Source organism: Choloepus didactylus (assembly GCF_015220235.1).
Source record: "Choloepus didactylus isolate mChoDid1 chromosome 11 unlocalized genomic scaffold, mChoDid1.pri SUPER_11_unloc6, whole genome shotgun sequence".
Classification (NCBI taxonomy): Eukaryota; Metazoa; Chordata; class Mammalia; order Pilosa; family Megalonychidae; genus Choloepus; species Choloepus didactylus.
Window position 1 is genome coordinate 355,030 of NW_023637583.1, and position 14,447 is coordinate 369,476.

Here is a 14,447-nt window from a genome sequence, read left to right on the forward strand (position 1 = left end):
GAGGTGGGGTTAGGCAGGGGTCAGCCTGTGTGCTGGGTGGCCACACAGGTCTTGAGCTTCCTCCTTTCACTGGCCTGGCCTGGTTGGGCATGCTGTGTCCAGGCCACAGGGCTGGCAGAGACCTGGCAGGGCTGGGTGGCACATGGGCAACAAATGATATGCCAGAGGGGCAGGGGCAGGCTTGCTGCTGTCCTGGTGTGCATGCCAGGTTCCAGTGATGAGTTTGGGAGAAACAGGGTCCCAGCAGTGGTGGGCATCAAAGTTGGGAATGGGCTGCTCTGGTGTTGCTGGGTGGGGTTGGGGAAATGGTTATGAGGGTTGGCCAAGGGACTGAAAAGGCCTGGGCAGGGCTGGCCTGCACTGAATCTCTGAAGGCTTGGAGAAGGAGCACCATGAAGGAGTGCAAATTGATGGGCTGGGGTGTGTGAGTGTGGGACATCTGGTGACCCGGAGTCCAGCCCTACATGGCACAGACTCCCTGCAGCTGGTCATGCAGCTGCAGCAAAGCACAACATAGGCTCTTGGGTCTCCAGGCAGCAGCCACCACAGTCTACAGCCATACCACCTTAAACATGCCTGATCTCATCTGATTTCGGAAGCTAAGCAGGGTCAGCACTGGTTAGTACAGAGATGGGAGACTGACTGGGAATGCTGGATGCCGTAGCCTTTTGCCAGGTACCTCATGTCTCCCTGCCTCCCATGCTTGAACTTTTGTCCCTGGCCACTGGTGACTAACCCTAGCACCCGCCTGGCACCCCTACCCCCTGCCACAGGCCCAAGGCCCCACCACCACAGCCTGGGACATCTACAGCACAGGCAGAGGGCTGTTTACATCCCGGCCCAGCCAGGTGTGTCACTGCCTTGCAGAAACTCAAGCCTGGCAGGGGTGGGTAAAAGAAACCTTACTAGCTGCAACCCTACTCGGCTCGAGGTCCCAAATATTTCAGTACATTAGGGACATTGCCATGGGATAGGAGAGCCATGTCTCTCCAGAAATCACCCAGTGCCTTCAGTCCCTCCAGGGTTGGTCTGCCAATGAAGGCATACCAACAGACGGACATATAGGCACATCCCAGGGGCTCACCACTCTTGCTTCCCCTGCAGGCAGATCTAGACCAGAACACACTTCAGAGAGAATGCCTTGGTGCCCCTGGTGGCCAGTGGCAGCCAGGTGCCAACATCTTGGGGTCACTCAGGCTGATTCCCCTCCACAAGGCAGGGCTTCCTCTCTGTGCCCAGCCCTGGCATGAAATACATGCACTATCACTCTTTCCATGTGACCCAGCCACCTACATGTTCAGAGGAGCCCCTCCAAAGCCTTTGGCCTCCACACAATCTGAATGCACACCTGGGCTACTTTGCCACAGGGTGGGTGGACCAAGTTTGTCTGCCAGACCACCATAGGCTGGGACCTCCTTTTGTGGGTGACAGTGCAGTGGGCTGAGTCAACAGCTGTCACACACTTGGAGGCTAGTGGGTACAGACCGAGTGGCCCAACAGACCAGGGATTCACTCTACTGGCAGGGACATTTGCAGAGGGTGAGCTTGCTTGTGGGCTTGGTGGGAGGAGGTGAGTTTTGTGAAGTCCATAATCCCTCCACCCCAAATCCCAAGCAGTAGATCACTGGGAGAAGGAAGCCCCAAGGGTTGTTCCACATGGGACTCGAAGCTTTCACCAGGGCTTTGAAACCCTGCATCCTCTTCCTTTGGTGCCATGGTGAGGCATTTCTGGAGCTCTGTGACCAACTGGATCAGGAACAACTATGGCCCTGAGACCTGGCAGGGTGTGGTGGGGTGGGGATGGGGTAGATGAGGGCTTGAAGAGGACTGTCATTGGGACTCCAGGTGACCCTCAACCAGGCCCAAGTCCCAGGGCTTTGCCCAGGGAGTCCATGGCCACAGCCCTCCTGTGTGCAGGAGAGGTCCAGAGGCACCACAAACTGGCCCACTGGGTCCATCAGTGGCCACTGAACCCCAGAGTATCCCAGGGAGACTCCAGAGCTCCACAAGACCTCCCAGAACCCACACCACCTGCCCAGCCAAGACCAATACTGGTTGCCAGTTCAAAGGGCATCTCTTTGGCCATGAGAGGATGCCTGCAGACAGCTTACACACAGGTCCACATACTGCTGGCCTCCTTCTCAGGTTCTGGCTGTGGTTTCCTGTTAGAGCAGAATGGATTGGATGCACAGTGCTGCTCCAACTGCTGAGGTGACCAGATGCTCACTGCCCAGGGTTTGCATGTGGTTGAAGGTGCAGCATCCTGTCTTGTGCCCCAAGATATGGGCTTCAGGGGAAGACAGCCAATGGTTGGCCCAGAAGGTTGAGGGGAAAGTACTGTGCTCCTCCATGGTAAGGGTGGACAGTGGCAGGAGTCCCATGGGTGCAGTGTCCTGAGGAGGGTTGTGTCAGCTGCACAAAAGGGGAGGGGACGTGGGGCCATGCAGGGGAGGCTCTAGGGGAAAGACATTGCTGTGCTTTGGGTGGCAAAGCAGGTCTCAAGCTTTCTCTATACCTTGGCTTGGCCTGGCCAGGGGGGTCTGCTGAGTCAACTCCACAGGGCTAGCAGGGTCCTGGTGGGGCTGGGTGGCTTGTGGGCACCTGAAGATGTGCCAGAGGGTCAGGGCCGGGCTGGTCACTGGCCTCGTGTGCATGCCTGCTGTGGGTGCTGAAGGTTCTGATGGTGAGTTTGGGGGAAGCAGGGTCCTGGCAGGGGCAGGCCACAAGGGTTGGAACAGGGTAATGCAGAATTGCTGGGTGGGGCTGGGGATAGGGTTATGGGGTGCGGTCCAGGGACTGAATTGGTCTGGGAAGGTCTGGCCTGTGCCGAGTCTCCAAAGGCATGGACAGTGAGCACCATGAAGGTGTGACTTGCTGGGCTGGGATATGTGAGTGTAGGGCATCTGGCAAACTTGAGCCTGGTTCCACATGGTGCAGCCCCCCCACAGCTGGCCATGCAGAGGCGGCCAAGCATGATGTAAGCTCGTGGGGCTCCAGGTGACAGCTGCCACCATCTATGGGCATACCACACTGAACAGACCAGATCTCATCTGATCTCTGATCTCATCTGATCTCAGAAGCTAAGCAGGGTCGGGCCTGGTTAGTACTTGGATGGGAGTCCACCTGGGAATACCAGGTGCTGTAGGCTTTTGCCAGGTGCCTCATATCTCCCTGACTCCCTCACTTGTACTTTTGGCCCTGGGTGCCAGTGGCTCCCCCTAGAACATGCCTGGCACCACTTTCCCTTGCCCCAGGCCCCCACCACCCTGGCCTGGGGCATCCATATCACAGGCAGAGGGCTGGCTGCTTCCCAACCCAGCCTGGACTGTCACCACCCCACAGAAATCCAGGCTCAACAAGGGTGGGCCCAAGACCCCTTACTAGCTGCACCACTTCTCAGATGTCTGCCCCTATAATTTGAGCATGGTGTGGGTGGGGCCACATATGTTCAGAATCCACCCAGCAATTTCAGACCCTCCAGGACTGGTCTGCTGACCAAGGAATAACAACCGATGGGCAGACACGCATATCCCAGGGGCTCATGGGTCTTACTGCACATGTGGGCAGATCCAGACTGGAATGTGCCTCAGAGAAGATGCAATGGTGGCTGTAGTGGTGGCAGCAGCAGCCAGGCACACACATCCTGGGGCTCCCTGGGCTGAATCCCCTCTGCAAGGCAGGGCTTCCTCTCTGTGCCAAGCCCTAGCATGAGATACATGCACCAGCTCTCTTTCTGTGTGCACTGGCTACCCACCTTTTCAGAGATCCCTGTCTGAAGCCTTTGCTTCCACCTAATTTGATCACACCCCTGGGCTTCCTTGCCTCGGGTGGGCAGGCCCAGACTGGCTGCCAGACCACTGTAGGCCTGGAATACCTTTTGGGGATGACAGTGCAGTGGGCTGAGTCACATTATGTCACCCAACTTGGAGGCCAGTGGGTGGAGACCAAGTGGCCCAACAGATCAGGGATTCACTCTACCAGTGGAGACATTTGTTGAGGGTAGACTTACTTGTGGATTGTGCAGGGAGGGAGGAGAGATCTGTGAAGTCTGTCCTCCCTCCAACCCAAATCCCAAGCAATAACCTATGGGAGAAGGAAACTCAGAGGTTTGCTGCACACAGGCCTCGAGGCTTTCGCCAGGGCTTGGAAACCTCCTGCATCCTCTTCTGATGACCCCACAGTGAGGCATTTCTGGAGCTCTGCAACCCACTGGGTCGGAAACCACAGTGGCCCTGAGGCATGGCAGGGTGTGGAGGGGTGTGGAGGGGACAGATGAGGGCTTGAAGAGGACTGTCTTGGTGGAACAAGCGACTCTCACCCTGGCCCATGCCCCAGGCCCTTGTGCAGGGAGTCCCTGCCCACAGCACTCCCAGGTGCAGGAGGGGCCAGAGGCTCGGCCCACTGGCCCAATGGGTCCTTTGGTGGCTACTGACACCCAGGGTATCCCAGGGAGACTCTGGAGCCCTGCCTGTTCTCCCAGAACCCACACCACCTGTCTGACCAAGACCAATACTGCTTGCCAGTTCCAAGGGCATCTCTTTGGCCAGGGAAGGATCTCAGGCCCATGATCTGCTGGCCTCCTTCTCAAGTGCTGACTTGGGTTTCCTGTAATAGCAGACTGGATTGGAGACATGGTGCTGCTTGGACTCCTGAGGGCCCCAGATTACCACTGCCCATGGTGTGTGTGTGGTTGAAGTCACAGCATCCTGCCTTGCACCCCAAGATGTGGAATTCCAGGGAAGATGTCCCATGGTTGGCTCCAAGTGTTGAGGGACAGGAGCTGTGCTCCTCCATGGTCAAGCAGACAGAGGAAGGAGTGCAATGTGTGCAAGGAGCAGAAGAGGTCTGGGTCTGCTGGACACCAGAGGAGTGGAGGCAGGCCCAGGCAGAGGACAGCTCTAGGGGAGAGATGTGGCTGTGCATTGGGTGGTCACACAGGTCTTGAGCTGCCACCTCATCCTGGCCTGGCCTGGCCTGGCTGGGAGTGCTGAGTTCAGTCCACAGGGCAGGCAGGGCCCTGGGGGGCTGGGCATCCCATGGGCACCCAACAATGCACTCAAGGGGCAGGAACAGGCTGGCCACTGGCCTGGCATGCTGGCTGGCAGGGTGCACTGAAGGTTCCAGTGCTGAGTTTGGGGGAAGCAGGGTCCTGGCAGGGGGAGGACCTCAATGTGGGTCAGAGTGGTGCAGCATTGCTGGTTGGGGTTGGGGATAGGGTCATGGCGGGAGGTCCAGGGACCAAAGTGTCTTGGGCAGGACTGTGCCGAGTTTCCAAAGGCACAGACAGCAATCACCATGAATGTGCATGACCTGGTGGACAGGGTTGTGTGAGCCTGGGGTGTCCAACAACATGGAGCCCTGCCCCGTGTGGCACAGTGCCCTGCAGCTGGCTGTGCAGTGTCTGCCAACCACAACATAGGCTCTTGGGGCTCCAGGCAGCAGCCACAACCATCTAAGGTCATACCACCCTAAATTTTGAATTGTTTTTATTAAAAAGTGATGTTGGATATTGTCAAATGCTTTTCAGCGTCTATTGAGATGATCATTTGATTTTTCTCTGTATTTTTTAATGTGTTGTAATACATTGAGTGTCTTATGTTGAACCATTCTTGCACGCCTGGAATGAACCCCATCTGGTCATGGTGTATGATTTTTTAATGTGTCTTTAGATTCAATTTGCAAGTATTTTATTGTGAATTTTGGCATCCATATTCATTCAGGAGATTGGCCTGTACTGTTCCTTTTTTATAGCATTTTTGCCTGGTTTTAGTAATAGATTGTTGTTAGCTTCATAAAATGTGTCAAATAATATTCCATTTTCTTCAATGTTGTGAAATAGTGTAAGCAAGATTGACATAAGTTGTTTTTAAAAGTTTGGTAGAATTCCCCTGTGAAGCCATTGGGCCTGGGGCATTTATTTGTAGGAGGATTTTTGATGACTGACTGGATCTCTTTTCTTGTGATTGGTTGATTGAGGTCTTCTATTTCTTCTCTGGTCCATCTACGTTGTTCATATTTTTCCAGGAAATTGTGGATTTTCTCTACATTATCCAGTTTTCTGGCAAACAGTAGTTCATTATACCCTCTTAATTTTTTAAAAATTTTTTGGGATCTACAGTAGGTCATTTTTCTAATTTATTATTTTGTTTATATGGGTCTCCTCTCTTTTTGATTTTGTCAGTCTAGCTGGGGGTTTTCAGTATTCTTGATCTACTCAAAGAACCAACTTTTGGTGTTATTTGTACTCTCTGTTGTTTTTTTTTTTTTGTTCTCTATGTCATGTTTCTGCTTTAATCTTTGTTATTTCTTTTCTTCTGTTGGTTTAGGATTGGTTTGCTGTTCATTTTCTAGCTTCTTCAGTTGCTCCATTAGTTCTTTGATTATAGCTCTTTCTTCCTTTTTTATGTATGTGTTTAGTGCTATAAATTTCCCCCTCAGTAACACTTTTGCTGAATCCTATAGGTTTGGATATGTTGTATTCTCATTTTCATTTGTTTCTATATATTTAGCAATTCCTCTTGCTGTTCCTTCTTTAACCCATTGGTTGTTTATGAATGTGTTTTTTAACCTCCAAGTATTTGTGAATTATCTATATCTCTGATTCTTATTGACATCTAATTGTATTCCATTATGTTCAGAGAATGTGCTTTGAATAATTTCAATTTTTTAAACTTATTGAGGCTTGATTTATATCCTAGCATGTGATCTATTCTGGAGAAAGTTCTGTGAGCACTAGGGAAGAATGTGTTTCCTGGCAATTTGGGATGTAATGTTCTATATATGTCTATTAAATCCAGTTCACTCTTCAGAATGTTTAGGTTTCCAATTTCCTTATTCTGTCTGGTTGATCTATCTATAGGAGAAAGTGTTGTGTTGAATTATCCCACAATTATGGAAACATCCATTGCTTCCTTTAGTTTTTCCAGTGTTTGTCTTGTGTTCTGTGGCCCCTTGATTGGCTGCATAAAAATTTATGATTGTTATTTCTTCTTAATTGTCCCTTTTATTAGTATGTAGTGGCCTTCTTTGTCTCTTATAACATCATTTCTTTTAAAGTCTATTTCATCTGATATTATTATTGTTATTCCTGCTTACTTTTGTATTTTGCTTGCATGAATATTTTTCCATCCTTTCGCTTTCAATTTCTTTGTGTCCCTGTGTCTAACACTAGTCTCTTGTACATAACATATTGATGGTTTATATTTTTGATCTGTTCTGCCACTATGTATTTTTTAATTTGGGTGTTTAATCCATTTACATTCAATGTTATTACTATGAAGGCATTTCTTGAATCAGCCATCCTATCCTTTAGTTTGTGTTTGTCAAATATATTTTTCCCTTTCTCTCTTAATGTCCTTTAAAGGACCCATACGGAATCTCTTTAGCAGTGAACCTTTCTCCATGTCTCTCTGTCCTTTCTTTGTATCTCTATCAGTAGGGCTCCCTTTAGTATCTAAAGTAGGGCAGGTCTCTTGTTAGCAAATTCAGCATTTGTTGTCTGTGAAAAATTTAAGCTCTCTCTCAAAATTGAAGGGAGATTTCCTGGATAAATTTCTTTTGGTTTGCAATTTTTTTATCCCAGAATTTCAAATATGTCATGCCACTGCCTTCTTGCCTCCACGGTGGCTGCTACGTAGTCACTAATTAGTCTTATGCTATTTCCTTGGGATGTGGAGAATTTCTTTTCTCTTGCTGCTTTTAGAATTTTCTCCTTCTCTTCAGTAGTTGACAGTCTGATCAGAATATGTCTTGGAGTGGGTTTATTTGGATTTATTCCATATAGAGTTTGCTGACCATCTATGATTTTTATATTTATGCTGCTTAGAAGGATTGGGAAGTTTTCCCCAACAATTTCTTTGTAAACTCTTCTTAGACCTTTATCCTTCTCTTCCCCTTCTTGAACATCAATAACTCTCATATTTGGATGTTTTATATATCTATCATATCCCTGATGTCCATTTCAATGTTTTCATTTTTCCCCATTCCTTCATTTTTACTTTCATTTTCTGTTCTGTGATCCTTAAGAACATGGATTGCCTGCTCAGCTTTTTCTTGTCTTGTACTATGCATATCCAAAAAGTTTTTAATTTGGTCAACAGTTTCTTTTATTTCCATAAGATCATTGATTTCTTTATTTGCTCTTGCAATTTCTGCTCTAGCTCTTCTAGTGTCCTCTTCATGTCCTTCATTTCCTGTGCCAGACTCTCATTGCTTGTCTTTAGTTCTTTGATTAATTGCTCCAAGTACTGTGTCTCCTTTGATCTTTTGATTTTGGTTGTTTGGGTTTGGGTATTCCACATCATCTGGTTTATTCATATGCTTTAAAATTTTCAGTTGTTTTTGGCCTGTGGCATTTGATTAACTTGATAGGGTTATTTTAGGACATATAGACTGATTCAAACACTTATCTCTAATTTTGCAGTTCTATATCTTGGTGGAGTACACTTTAACCAGCTGGTGGCATCCTCCAGCCACCTATTCCCCTCAAGCCAGTTCTCTCCAACTTTGTCTTTGTGGCAAGTGGGGGTCTGAGTCTTCTGGGCATCCAGTTGGTGCACCAAACTTGCATGTGCAGTTTGTGTTGTTTGCCCTGAATGTGGGGCATGTGTCTGAGGGGTTAGGGAGGGAGGGTAGCTTTAATAATCAAATAACCCTGGTGTTCCTGGACATTTAAAGCTGTTGCCATAGTCTAATCCTTCAGTTCAGTCTTGCTACTGTTTTCTCTGCTGCTGACCGACAAGTCCTTGGTATTTGTGTATGGTCCCTGGGACTTGCAACTGGGTCCCTCTTCCAAGCTGTGCCCTCTTAGGGTGTTTGCTGAGGGAGGACTGTGCTATGTCATAAGAGATTACAGCACCAAAGGGAAGTTCTGGGCCACAAGGCTTTGTAGGGGCATTCCAAGCATGCTGAAAGGGTGGCTGAATGGATAGTGTTAATTTCCTGCTTTTCACACAGCTCTGCCCTCCCAGCTCTGGGACAATTAGCTGCACAAATGTCTATTGTCCATGTCAGATATTGTGACATGTGTGCATGTTCCTGGAAACACTTCACATCACACTCAGTTTTTTGGTGCAGCTCTGGGCTGTGGCACTGGTACTGGGCAGGAGCCTTCCCAGCATGCCAGGAAGATGGCTGTAGTGGGATGCCACCATTTTCTTGGGAAATTGTGTTTAACAAATTTCCGCAGCCACTATACATATTGCTTTGTCCCTCAGAGCTATCTTAGCTCTGCTCTTTCCTGGGCCCAAACTGCAAGTCTTTGAGTCGTTTGGTAATGGGTTTCATAGAATAGATTTACAAAATGATAAAAAGATTTAAAAAAGAGATAAAGAAAAAGGAAGGGTTCTCTGTGCAAATCTAATGGGCTATTGAAATGCTAAGAGACGAGATTAAGGCCATTAAGGAAGAATCAAGAAAGCAGAGATATCAGCTCTTCAGACAAGGGTCCTTGCCCTCTGGATGTGCACATGTGCCTGATTCTGTTTAAGCCCTGCCCTTTTCCATTTTATTTTCATTGGAACTCCAAAAATCTCTATTTTTATTTTTGGGTGTTTTATTTTTCTGTTTTTCCTAGCTCTATCTCCTCTCTGCTGGGCTGACTGCTCCAAGATTCTCTGGAGTCTGGTCTCAGTCTATCTTTGGAGTTTTTGATCAGCAGTCTGAGTTTTCAATCAGAGCTGCAAATGTACCTCTCCCTCCTGGTTTCCAGCACTGACAGTCCCACCTCCCATGGGACTGTGCCTGGCAGGGAGGGGCATGGGTTCCCTGGCCACAAGAATTACAGATTTCACTGATCTCAGCTGTTCAATGCATCCAAGAGTGTTATATGAAGTATGCCCAAAGTCAAATTGCTCTGTGGTGTCTGGTCCATGCTCTTCCTGGCTTTCTACTTACATCCCTGGAGGAGTAACTAAAACCCACACCTCACCACTCTGCCATCTTACCCCACTCTTGCCTCCTAATTTTTGAAAAAGGATCTCCTCAGATATAAGTTTCTTGACTGGCAGTTACTTTCCTTCAGAAATTAAAATATTCAAAACCACTGCTTTCATGCCTCCATGGTTTTTGGTGAGAAATCAGTACTTAACCTTATTAGTACTCCCTTGTATGCAACACATTTCTTTGCTCTTGCAGCTGTAAGAACACTTTCCTTATCCTTTGTATTTGATAATGTAATCAGTATATGACAGGGTATACTTTTCTCTGTATTTATCCTGTTTGGTGTTCTCTGAGCTTCTCAATTGTTCATATCCATACTCATTGCTAAATTTTGGAAGTTCTCCATAATTATATATTTTTACTCTTCCTTTTTCCCCTTTCTCCATTTCTTCTCTTTCTCTGACATCCAAAAGAGATATATGGATTTGCTTGTTGTTGTTCCATAGCTGTCAGTCTATTTTTTTCATTGAGATTTTTCATATAACATACAATTATCCAAAGATCCAAAGTGTACAGTAATATACTCATGGTACCATTATCCAGCAGTGCATCCATCACCAAAATTAATTTTTTCAATTATTAGAACCTTTCCATTACTCCAGAAAAGAAACAAAGACAGAAAAAAAAACTCAAATCCTCCCATACCCCTAACCACCACTCCTCCATTGTTGATTCATAGTATTGGATTAGTATATTTGTTACTGTTGATGAAAGAATGTTTTAATACTAACTGTAGTGTATAATTTTAGTAGGTATTTTTTTCTATATGCCAGTCTATTATTAACTTCTAGTTATAGTGAAACCCATTTGTTCTAGCTCATGAGAGAGATAGCTAGCATTTGTACAGTTAATCATGGCATTTTCCACCAAAACACTCACTGTTTTATACATTCCCATCTTTTAACCTCTAATTTCCTTCTGGTGACATACTTGACTCTGAGCTGACACTTTACAGCATATGTCCACACCATTCAGCAATGTTAGTTATTCATTCAACATGCCACCATCACCTCTGTCCATTTCCAAATGTTTAAGTTCACCCTAGTTGAATATTCTGCTCCTAATATGGAACCACACCCCATTCTTTAGCCTCATTCTATATCTTGATAACTTATATTTCATGTCTATGGGTTTACATATTATAATTAGTTCATATTAGTGAGACCCTGCAATATTTGTCCTAATGTGTTTCTCTTAATTCACTCAATATAGTGCCCTCAACTTTTCTTCAACCCATTTTTAAGATGATTTTTTCACACACTATACATTCCATCCTAAGTAAACAATTGATGGTTCCCTGTATAGTCATGTATTTATGTATTCACCACCATTGCCACTATCTATATAAGGACATTTCCATTTCTTCCACAAAGAAGGAGGAAGAATCAAAGGAGTAGAGAGAGAAAAGAAAAAGAAAGAGAGAGGAAAAAAAACAAAGCATGACAGCTAGGCGGCAAAAAAAGGAAAGATAGCATTAAACTAAAATAAAATAAAGAGTCAGACAGTATCACCAAGGCCAATAGTCCCACATACTTCCCATATGTCCCCCAAATGCATTTAGCTTTGGTATATTGCCTTTGTTCAATTAAAGGAAGCATAATACAATGTGTCTGTTAACTGTTGTCTATAGTTTGCATTGTTTGTATTTTTGCCCCAATTCCATCCCATTTTTAACACCTTGCAATTTTATTATTCATTTGTTCTACCTCATGTAAAAACATATCTGTACATTTTATCTCAACTGTTGAGCACCCTAGATTTCACTGAGTTATACAGACCATCCTTGTCTTTCTTCTTTCCATCTGGTGTTCCACATGCTCCTAACCTTCATCTTTCAACCATATTCACAGTCAACTTTGTTCAGTGTACTTACATTGCTGTACTACCATCACCCAAAATTGTGTTCCAAACCTCTCACTCCTGTCTTTTCCTGTCTGTATTGCTCCTGTTCCCTTTAATGTTTCTTATAGAACAGCTATATTGTTCACAAAATTTATCATTGTTTGTCAGAGAATATTTTAAGCTCTTCCTCATATTTGAAGGAGAGTTTTGATGGCATAGGATTATTGGTTTTGGGTGTTTCTCTTTCAGTGTCTTAAATATATCACCCCACTTCCTTCTTGCCTCCATGGTTTCTGATGGGACATCCACACAGTCTTATCAAGATTTTTTGTATGTAATGAATGACTTTTCTCTCACTGCTTTCAGGATTTTCTCTTTATCTTTGACACGTGATAATCTAATTATTGAGTGTCTTGTAGGCCTATTCAGATCTATTCTTTTTGGGGTACACTGCTCTTCTTGGATCCATAATTTTATGTCTTTCATAAAAGGTGGGAAATTTTCATTGATTATTTCCTCTGTTATTGCTTCTGCCTCTTTTCTCTTCCCTTCTCTTTCTGGGGCAAACATGACAAAAACATTTCTGTGTTTCATGATGTCATTCAATTCCTGGAGACATTGCTCATATTTTTCATTCTTTTCTCTATCTGTTCTTTTGTGTGTAGTCTTTCAGATGTCTTTGTCTCAGTTCCTGAGTGTTTTCTTCTGCCACATGACATCTGCTTTTCCATGTCTCCATTGTGTCTTTCATGTCTTCTGTTGTGCCTTTCATTTCTATAGATTCTGCCAGTTGTTTCCTCAAACTTTCAATTTCTACTTTATGTACACCAAGTGTCCTCCTTATATGCTTCATCTCTTTGGCCATATCTTCCTTAAACTTTTTGAATTGATTTAGCTTTAGTTGTTTAAATTCCTGTAACTCAGTTGAAGTGTAAGTGTGTTCTTTGACTGGATCATAACTTCATTATTCTTAATGTAGGTTGTAGTTTTCTGTTGTCTAGGCATCTGATTTACTTGGTTACCCCAATCAGGTTTTCCCAGACCAGAAGGGGCTCATGTCTTGGAAGGAGGCAATAATATCCAGTTTCTCTGAGGATGTCTTAGAAGATTGATTCACCCTGTGTAGAATGAAATTAGTGTGCTTTTCTGCCCAGCAGTTGCTGCCTGTCAGCCTGTAACTCCAGACTGGTGTAAGGAAGTGTGGCCTATTTCTGTTTTCCCCCTAGCTCTGGGGTCTGTTTCTGAATGGAAGGCAGATGGTAGAGATCGGCACCACCTTCTTCTGCTTAGGAAAAATAGACCTCCTAGGGAAAGGTCATTAGCATTTTAATAGTCTTTCTGACTCTGCTATCTCCACCCTTGTCTGTGTCAGAGTACTGGGAATGGAAAATGGCTGAGGCTTTCTACAATGACTGAAAAATTGACACAAAACCCCCTTTCAAGGCTGGTCTATGACCCCCCTCATTTTCACCCATAGGCCAGAGATAGTACCTGGTCCTCTGGGCTTCCTCTCCCTCCCAAAGAGGTCCTCTGGCTCTCCAAATTCAATCATCACCAAAAGCCTCTGTCTGTATGTTAGGGATTCATAGGCTGTATTAAGCAGTCAACATTTGTTAATTAAAATCCCAGTTGGAGCTCAGTTGAGGTATATCCACTTCCTCAGAGAGTGCTGCTGTCTAGCACCACAATGCTTTGTAGCTTGGGCTGTGGGGGGAAGGATTCCAAGCTGGGTTCCACAGTTTTTACTTGTAGATTTTATCCTGCAGTCTCAGACATTCTTCCCAAATCAGGGTGGTGTGTGATGAATGGATGGTCATGTTTGTCCCTTTGCAGTTATTCCAGATTATTTACTAGCTGTTCCTGGTTGTTTGTTGTTCCAGGGGGACTAACTAGCTTCCACTCCTCTCTATGCCACCATTTGCTTCCTCCCCCTCTCAGGCTATTTTTGATTTTAATATTTCTTTTTGTCTTTCTGCTCCTCATTCTGATTCATTTGGTTACATTTTAAAATTTATTTTTACTTAGACATTATACTGCTCATTCATTTTTTATTTATCTGTGCTTTTCTTCATCTCCTTAAGCATTTTGATCCCATTTTAAAGGCATTGTTTGGTGTGTCCATATTCTCATCTTTGTTGTTTTCTGTATTTTTTTTCTTCTTCCTTTGGATGAGCCATCATTTCCTGTTTATTTGTTTTTCTTCTACTTTTTTGTTGAACATGGTATATTTCAATATTTTAAAATGCTAACTCTGGGATTTACTCCATGAGAGGTCTGTTTCTTGGTTTTGTAACCAGCTAATGATAAGACAGAAATGTTCCTGAGCTTCAAAACTCCTATAAGGAAGGTGTATCCTAGGTGAAAGCACAGTGTAAGTTTTGCCCTGTCTTAACTGGACTTCTGTATTATCCTGGGCTTTGCTTATTAGTTATTTTGGATTTTCCCTGTTTACTGGAGTTTGGTTGTCCTCTCTGATTCTCAGATGATAAAACTTCCTTGGTCAGGTATCTAAATCCAGCAGTCCTTTGCTTCTATAATTTTTCATATTCCTTTCATTGTGTCATGCTTATTTTCTCTGGAGGGCAAATTGTGGGAAGAATATCACCTCAGGGAGGACTTTTCCAATTTAGACCTTCTTAATCAAAACATGCCCAGGGACCCACTAA

General features: G+C 45.1%; 1 pseudogene; it reads left to right on the forward strand.

The window, feature by feature from the left end:
• Positions 1–3,012: 3,012 nt before the first annotated feature.
• On the forward strand, positions 3,013–3,148 carry LOC119524744 (annotated as a pseudogene).
• Positions 3,149–14,447: the final 11,299 nt, after the last annotated feature.